This window comes from Etheostoma cragini, chromosome 1 (genome assembly GCF_013103735.1).
Source record: "Etheostoma cragini isolate CJK2018 chromosome 1, CSU_Ecrag_1.0, whole genome shotgun sequence".
NCBI classification, from domain to species: Eukaryota; Metazoa; Chordata; class Actinopteri; order Perciformes; family Percidae; genus Etheostoma; species Etheostoma cragini.
In genome coordinates, this window is record NC_048407.1 from 14625132 (window position 1) to 14633623 (window position 8492).

The 8492-nt window shown below is 38.7% G+C and overlaps 1 long non-coding RNA gene across 1 annotated transcript in view; it reads left to right on the forward strand.

Moving 5' to 3' along the window:
• The window catches only part of LOC117942874, an 11724-nt gene extending 3723 nt beyond the window's left edge, over positions 1-8001 (forward strand). Inside the window, exons 2-3 of the long non-coding RNA XR_004656247.1 lie at positions 1496-1657; positions 7369-8001. This is a non-coding gene — a long non-coding RNA (uncharacterized LOC117942874). The remainder of the gene's footprint in view (positions 1-1495; positions 1658-7368) is intronic.
• The last annotated feature ends 491 nt before the right edge of the window (positions 8002-8492 follow it).

Consider the following 8492-nt stretch of genomic DNA (forward strand, 5'->3'; position numbering starts at 1 on the left):
CTCCTGTTTACCCTCACCTGCCTGCCTGCCATTCTCCTCTCTGCATTTGGGTCCAATCCTCACACGCCCCCATAACATGAGGTGTGTTTTTAGGTCTGTTGCATAGTATATTCCCTAAGGGCTATGGCACTTAGCAGAGTGTCAACTGTAAAAACAGTACAGTTGTACTGTGTTGACAGCAACAGAAGTAAGCACATCTGGCTTTGATCACCATGGTGATGATGGTGCAGAGTCACAGGGCATGCAGAGCGATGGAGACAGAGGCTCAGGGGAATCATTATCCAGTTTAGTAAGTCTAATGAGAGAAAAGGTGTTGCACCTCAGCTAACTGCTGTCTTTATTTAAAAAACAGGCACAAGCAACCAGCTACGTACGAGCTTATGCAATACATAAGTAAAATCAGGCACATTGTGTATCATAGGTGCAAATAAATCCCCTTGCTATTATATGGCTGTGATAGCACAGTAATCAAAACCCTGTACATACCACTTAAACAACTTTGAAATGTCACAATTAGGGTTAAAACTACCTCCTAAATGTTGTCTGCTATTAAATATCAAAGTTGAATTAATGTAAAAACATATCACTACAATTCCATAGCAGAAAAATAGATTAAACTGGGGGAACTGGTGAAGACAAATTAAAAGAATGGTGTTTGATTAGAAGCCATACAAAATGCCTGAGTTAAACACTGGATCTACTAATTCTTTTATTCAAAAGAATGGTCAAAGATTAGACTGGGTAAACCCCGCCCACTCTGCCGTCGATTTGATTCCACCCTGCAGCTCGGTCTGGAAACTTGCACGTTTAATTCTCCTTCGGTTCACAATTTTACGGGAACCAATCACAAACTGGCTTATTTAGCTGGAGCACTATTGGTAGGTTCAACACGATGACGATAGGGAAGCGACAAGCAGCTTTTTTTTTCATTCAACATAGCGGCTACCAAAGCATAGCAACCTGTTGATGCCGCTGTCGCTTCTTCGTCACCCGGATCGTTGGTCTGATTGGTTGAAGCATTTTCTAATTGCGAACAGAGTCATTTGAACTATGCCCGTTGATCACGCCTCTTGTGCAGAGAAAATACAAAGCAGACTCCCCAGACCAATGTTCAATCTCAAATCTATTGAGCTTGGGTTAGTCTGGTGATAGCCAGACTAGTCAAAGATAGCAAAATTGGTGAAACTACAATTTTGATTAAAAAAAAGTTTCTAGCAGTACCCTATTCGTTACTGTCCACCTGACGGCTCATAAAACTAAATTGGAAAAGACTTCGCTGTCAGGATTTTCAAACTAAGAGTAAACATATGTAGCGGAAAGCTACTAATAAAACTAGTAGTGCAATAGTATTTGACTTGTTATACAAGTAATACAAATTAAGTGCCTAGGCAGACAACGTGAAGACATGAAACATTACATTCATCAAATGCATATTTTGGAAAGGGGCATGCAGGCTGGAGAGGAGATAACCCGCTCCTTTTTTTTTCTTCTCTAGTTTCTCTCTAGTGTCAGCTTGGCGTCGGCCGTGGCATGTCATCACACCGAAGCGTCATCCTTAAACAGCACAGTTTCTATCACAGTGTGCCAAGCAACAGTGATGGCTTCAGGGAGGGAAGTCAACTTTGCTGTCCCTAGCACATTCTTCACGATTGTCAAGGTATTTGGCAACACAAGACTGCAACATCAGGACTACCTGAGAATCACATATAAATCTAATCTCATTATCAGTCCTTATTATGTGTCTGAAAGTCCCTTTGGGTTGGTATTTTATGCTGTCTTGAAATCAGAATCAGAAGTACTTTATTAATCCCCGAAGGGAAATTCTGTGTTAAAGTTGCAAGAACTATATAAATATCAGAGTAGAAATACGAGTAAAAGAAATATAAGGAGTGTGGATATGTACATACATAGTTAAAGGAATCTTTTGATACAGTATTTACATAATTAAGGTTAATAAAGGAAGAATTTATTAGAATAAGTAAAGTGATAATTAGAACTAAATCATATTTAAATAGGGCATTATCTGATCCAAACAAACAAGAAATAAGATTATTGCTCAGATTCAGGACTTGGCACCACAGACTCAATGGGCTCACCACTAAAAAAAAAGGGTCATTTTTCAAATCTTTAATAGTAGCTACAATCATTACACTAAAATTAAATTTTTAAAAATGACATATTTAAAGAATATGTAAAGAAAGTTGTGATGGAAACACTTTGGGAACATGTGTTCAGTAAAATACCTTAAACTTGATAAATATCTGTCATAAAAAAAAAATCAATATGCCTCTGTTAAACCCCCCCCCCCACCCCGGAGCCCAGCATGTCCCCAAAGTAGTTGTTGGTGCAGCTGTGTAAAATTGATATTTTTTACTATTAAATCTTTTTGTACTAAAAGAAATAGTTTTTACTTGACATCCTCATCTTTCTTGTACAGAACGCAGCCTTGAAACTGCATTTCAACATCCCAGTCAGGGCCTCTTGTCCCTCTCTTGTCCATTGATCATGCACAATATTAACGTTTTCTGCGATTTTCATCACTTCGTAAAAAAATAAAATAAAATTGTACCTATTGCTGAGAATGAATTCCGTGCTCACACACATTTGCATTAACAAAACTCCACATCTTAACAAAACAAGCAGTTCACCATGTTTAGCTACATCAGAGGGGGAGGGGTCAAATGCCATGTGACAACGGTGGCCTGGTTCTTGAGCAACTGTTCAACCCCGGTTCACTTTCCTCAACCCACAGCAGCAGGCTCCCAAATAAGATTAGACAACTGGGTATCTTCAAATTAGAGCTCCGGCATGAACTTCTGTGCTCACTCAGGCACTTGCTGTGTGTTGAGACTCATTTTAACAGGAATAGCGAGATTAGTCTCCAACAGCAGTGGACAGCAGAGGCAGTATGTTGTCTGGCGAAGCTCTGGTAGACAGGTAAATGGTGTGGGGAGTTTGGCTTATTGAACTTTGTCACAGGGTTGATGAGCATGCAGCAAGCCACCGGCTGTATAAATTTACCTAGAGCACACTCACACAAGATGTTGGAAAATAAATGGAAACGCTGTGCTTTTCTTTTCTAGAGCAGCCTCTCAGACTATGCAGCCACTACAGTCACCTCCATGACTTGTCTGACCTTAATATACATCACACATCTGATCTCCGGGTCACAGAAATGGCAGAATTACACTGAATAAAGAGAGAAAAATAACGTAACAAAAAATAACAATCCTCACTTAATGACCCCCAGAGTTTATTCCTTTTTCCTCATGGTATTTTTCAACCATCCAATTCACAGCTCAGTTTATATAACCTTCCAGCCCAGTTCATTACATGTTTCTGTTCAGTTCAACTCAATTCGTTTAATGTTGCCTTAGTAACGATTAGACATAATCCCACACGTGACACGGTTTGGACAAATGTAAATGATTTCTGAACACACTTGCAAAAAACATAAAAGACATTTTAAAGAGAAGCCTACTGTTTGACCTTTCTATATCTAATGATTATAGTTGTAACTATGTTGGATGTCTTTATCTAAAAATAGAAATGCAATCACTAGATTGACCCAGCCAAAACAGACTTGTAATAATCCTGGGGAAAAATTAAATAAATCATATGATCTTTACGTGTTGTGTGCAGTGATGTGGAAGTGAAATGACATGATCATTTAGCAGCCCTGACATCCCGTGGTATTGATTACAGTACTTAATAAGCCTTTGGAGGTTTTGGAGTAGACGGATGTGTCTCCGATTTCCCAGTTTTGAGAACAAAAACTCATTAACTAATCATTTGTTCCACATTCATTTAACAGTAACTACCAGTCTGTTTAGCAGTAACTAATCATTTGTTCCTCAGTAACTATCTACATTTTTGTGTACCTTTTCTTTTTTAAATGGACTATTAACCAAAAACCCAGCCAATCTTAACTTTTGAATTTACCCTCTTATACTGATCAATTTTTTTAGTTACCTCACATGTTGCAGTCTCAATGTCAATAAAATCTCTGCTTTATGCAGAGGGAGCCCCCCCCTCTCAATACAAGCCTGCGATCAATATAACTCATAAGTCTTTTCCTCCAACTGAGCGAGCTTCTGCTCCCTACCCGCCGAGAATCACTAAGCGTCAGAGAGACCAGACACACTCCTCCTAAAGGTGCCTCCCGTTCAAGGCATACAAATCCTGAGTTTGTGCTACTGACTCTGCTCTGTCAGGGCTCTGCCACATTGCGCATTCCTCCCTCGAGACTAGAGACAATCAGACAAGTAGATAACGTTTTAGTGTGTCCCAGCCAAGAAAAAGATTAACATGCAGAGCTACATATTGTTTGTGTGTCTGTGTGCTTACATGCTTATGAATGTGTTGGTGTGTTTTGGGGCTATATTTAATGCATGCACTCACATGCAAACATACCGCTTTTATTTTTTATAGATGTGTTCAGCAAATTGCATTAGTGTAGAAGGAGCAACTGTCGTATTTGCCTAATGAAGGAATTAAGATTAAAACGAAGTTTAGGGCCAAAAGCTACAACATGCTAGAGAAATAAACAGCTTGTCTCATCAAATTTGCAAATCTTGTAAAGTGTTTTGAAATCCCTTTAATTTAGGATCTCTCTGTTCTGCAATGTAAATCAGCCAGTGAATAAATGACTTCATTAATATGTATGTGCATGTCAAGCTTGCCTGCAGTCTGATGTCAACAAGATTTGGAACAAACTGGACTCTCATTTTGGGTCGACGGGTTGAGGTACGCTGACAAAACACTTGATTTAAATTCCCAAACAACATTATTACCAGGGATTACACGCAACATGGGAATACCCTCCAACTGAGCAAGTAATACACACACACACACACGCACACACACACACACACAAAAACACAAACGTGCAAACATGAAGCCCCATTCAGGGGTTGGTTCTGGACTCAGGCCCAGGCATGGGAATATATCCCAACCGACGTCGCACATGGCTACACCACTAATAGGAGCAGAAAGGTTGCAGTGTAAATGAGGAGTTGAAATAGATGACAAAAGCGAGAGAAGAAAGGTTCTGATATCAGGTGGGCAGGAAGCCCACTGATCCTCCCTGAGGTCTAACAGTCAGGTCAGACAAACCAACACGTGGTTAGCCTGCAGATGCTGAAAGCGGCAACACTGCGTAAAAGGCAGAGCTACAGTATGTCTGGTTCCAAGCCAATGATAGAGAGGCCTAATTACTCTTTCATTGTGAGTCATGCTTCAGTATTCATGTGCAATTAGTGAGTGATTTGTTAAATGTGGTTTTGAAGGCCAATATTGTAGGCATGCATGTGACGGACTGAACTTTGATGTGTTTCCTTGATTGTATCCTCTGGCAGATAACACTGCTGTGTGATTTGTGGTGCAGGGGTAAGAGTGTTTGAGTCAGCTCTAGCTTTGCTCCAGGAACAGCCAGTCTCCCACTCGTTTGAAATCACAGAAACATGCAGTTCATCTCAGGAATCAAAGTACCACAGGCATCTCCTAGCACAGTGAAAACTGAGACCTTATCAGCAGCACTGAGATGCAGGGGTTGGTTGGTGAAACTACAAATTGTATTTAAATCTTTGAAATATACCCAATTGTCGAATTCCTTTTAGGGTATCTGTGGGTTGTGTAGGTGGACTGAGTAGGTCAAATACTTTTTGATTATCCTTCCTCTGGAAGATGTCATATATCAGTTTTGCTTTTCTTGGCTTTGTTATTTAATTTCACGGTTTCACAGCAATTCGCTATCTTTGTCTGCCGTTTGATTCTTGGCAGGTGGGCCGTTGGTTTATCAGAGTTTTTCATTGAACCAGCTGCCAGCTGCTGAAAAGACATAGTAAGAAGAATTATAGCATCATTTTTTTCAGCAGGTGTACAGGAACAATATTTGTTTTTGTTCAAGTGACAAAGCCCTCCACCATGTGTTCATTACCATAAAGACAAAGGTTCCCTAACCACAGCAAAGTAGTCAATCCAAACCACAATGTTTTGTTTGCCTAAACCTAATCAAACCATAATGTTGTCACATCACAAAATTAAATTCATTTTTCAACAGTGATTTGAAAGATACAGACAACTTACCTTAACTTATGTTGTTCTGCCGAGAGTGGTGTCAGTTCAAAAACAACTCCATGTTACGTTCTACAGGACACGGAAAGAACAACTTATTTTGTCATTTCATTTCCAGGACTTGTTGGCTGAAAATGAAGTTGTTAAGAGCTCTGTACAACTGAATAAAACTGCAAAGGTTATAGTTCTCTATGGGTCTGTCACAACAAATGTCCTCTTTTACATCATAGTCATTTTCATTCATTGTTAATCTAAAATATTTATTAAAGGAGTTTTAAAATAGAGCTAATCTAACAAGGAAATACTTCACTATCCTTAACCTAAGAAATGGACACCTTTGTGAAAATGTACTGTACATATATAACAGCCGAGGGACTCTTGTCTCAACTTAAACACAATGCTGTTGTTTTGTTTAATAATCATAATGTGCTTTCAGAATAACTTAGATCAGTCATAATTTACAAGTCAGAGTTTAAACACACATGGGTTTCAATGTATTTCAGCCTTCATCAAACTTGCTTTCTGGTTTTGCTTGCTGCCAGTGTTTCTTATTTCAAATCACTTTTTAAACCAGCCATTCTGTCATCTAGCTGCCTGTCTAGCTCTACTGCAGTGTTGTCAACTCACCATTTAAATATTATGTAAAACTAAGCTCTTTATGAAATAAAATCCATATACGTTCCCTGAAATGAATAAAGGCATAGTGACTGCCAGTTCTTATAAATGGAACTCCAATTAAAGCAGAAAGCTTTGTGTTTCTAGAGAGAAGAAAGCATGCTAATTTACAGTACCACTTCCAATATCTTGAAGAGTCATGACAGATAAGGAACATAGTATTACTGTTGAACTCCCTGCCAGTGATTGGAGAGAGACTCCAGGGTGACTGCAATTACAATTCCTGACATAGAATTGATGAATATTTTCAATGCACAAGATAAGTTTACAGAGAACTTAAATAACATAATGCTCTTAGCTTACAGTGCATTTATGTGTTAAGTCCCTAAAGGCTCTATCTTCTCACTTATATGGGGATTTAAATGTACTGTGTTCAAATTGATGAAGGAAAAAAATGTGTGGGTTTTGGATGCTTTGGAGGACTGTTTTTTTTTCACAAAAAAGTTCCTAGTTTGGTTTTAGACACAAGTGAATGAGGAAATGTTTATGAATTTGACTAAAATCAAATCCCATGTGAAGTAAAACATTCCAGTGGAGGAAATGAGATTGTCTAACACCATGTATTCTTATTAGCGTACACTTTGTGTTTGATATGTGTACTGTACCTACTGTCTCCAGGTGCTGTCAGACCAGAGGAGCCAAGCAAGCGCAAGTGAGCAGAGTTGATGGCCTTTTCTCTGCCGTTAACGCGGCTTGTCTGCCAACATTACCGTGCATATGGTCAGTGTGTTCCCATGTGGCCGGTCAGTGCAAAAAACATGTAGCACTTAAAGCTGCCATCTTTGCCTACGCAGACAAGCTGGAGAAGCACACACATACAGTATATGTAAACTGTCTCCTCTTTGTCCGTCTGCCCTGCATCCCATGATTCCAGTTGACAGCAGCAGACGTGTCACAGCTGGCTCTGAGACCAAACTTGAACAAAGGCAGGTTATGCCAAGTAGGTCACACGTCTTTTTAAAAGCTTCAATCCCCTTTTTCCCCCACAGGATCTTAAGAATTCTGTCTGTTTAATTTCTTGTGTCATTTGGTTTTGTGGCCCATATACGTATAATATATAAGATATACACACCTCGTATACGAAATCAAACTCTGCATTTCCAATGAAATCTGGAGAGAAGAAAAATGTTATCACAGTGCTAAGACTCAGGGTGGTCTAAACATTTTTACGCATGTATGATTATAATTTTCTTTTTTTTATGAATTAGTTATTAATGGTGCCATGCCCACAAACTGGCCAGCACACATGGGCTTGTAAAACACCAAAATATTGTTGCTGTTTTCTTAGACTACAATAAACCTTCTTATAAATGGCAATATAATGCAAACAAAGACCTTTGTATAACGTTCCAATCTCTAAAATAAAATCTATCAGAAAAAACAGTCCCTTTCTGAAACACCACTCCGGTTATTTTATAAATGTCCAACCAGAACAGAATTATCCAACTTGTCAAAAACAACATACATCATAAAACAAACAAAGCCTTCGCTCTTCAGGGAAACAAGTACATTTACCTGTTTCCATAACTAATGGTTGTGAATGTGAATGTAGCTGTGCACATATGTAGAGATCGTAGACTTTTAATTAATTTCTGCTTTGCATTAACTTGCACACTATAATTATTTCATGCCTAAAATAAGTCTTTTGTAAAGACAAACCATGTCACATTTATGTCTGAATTAAAATATATAGATAAGTATATGCTATAGATAGGTATATGCTATATATATATGTATATATA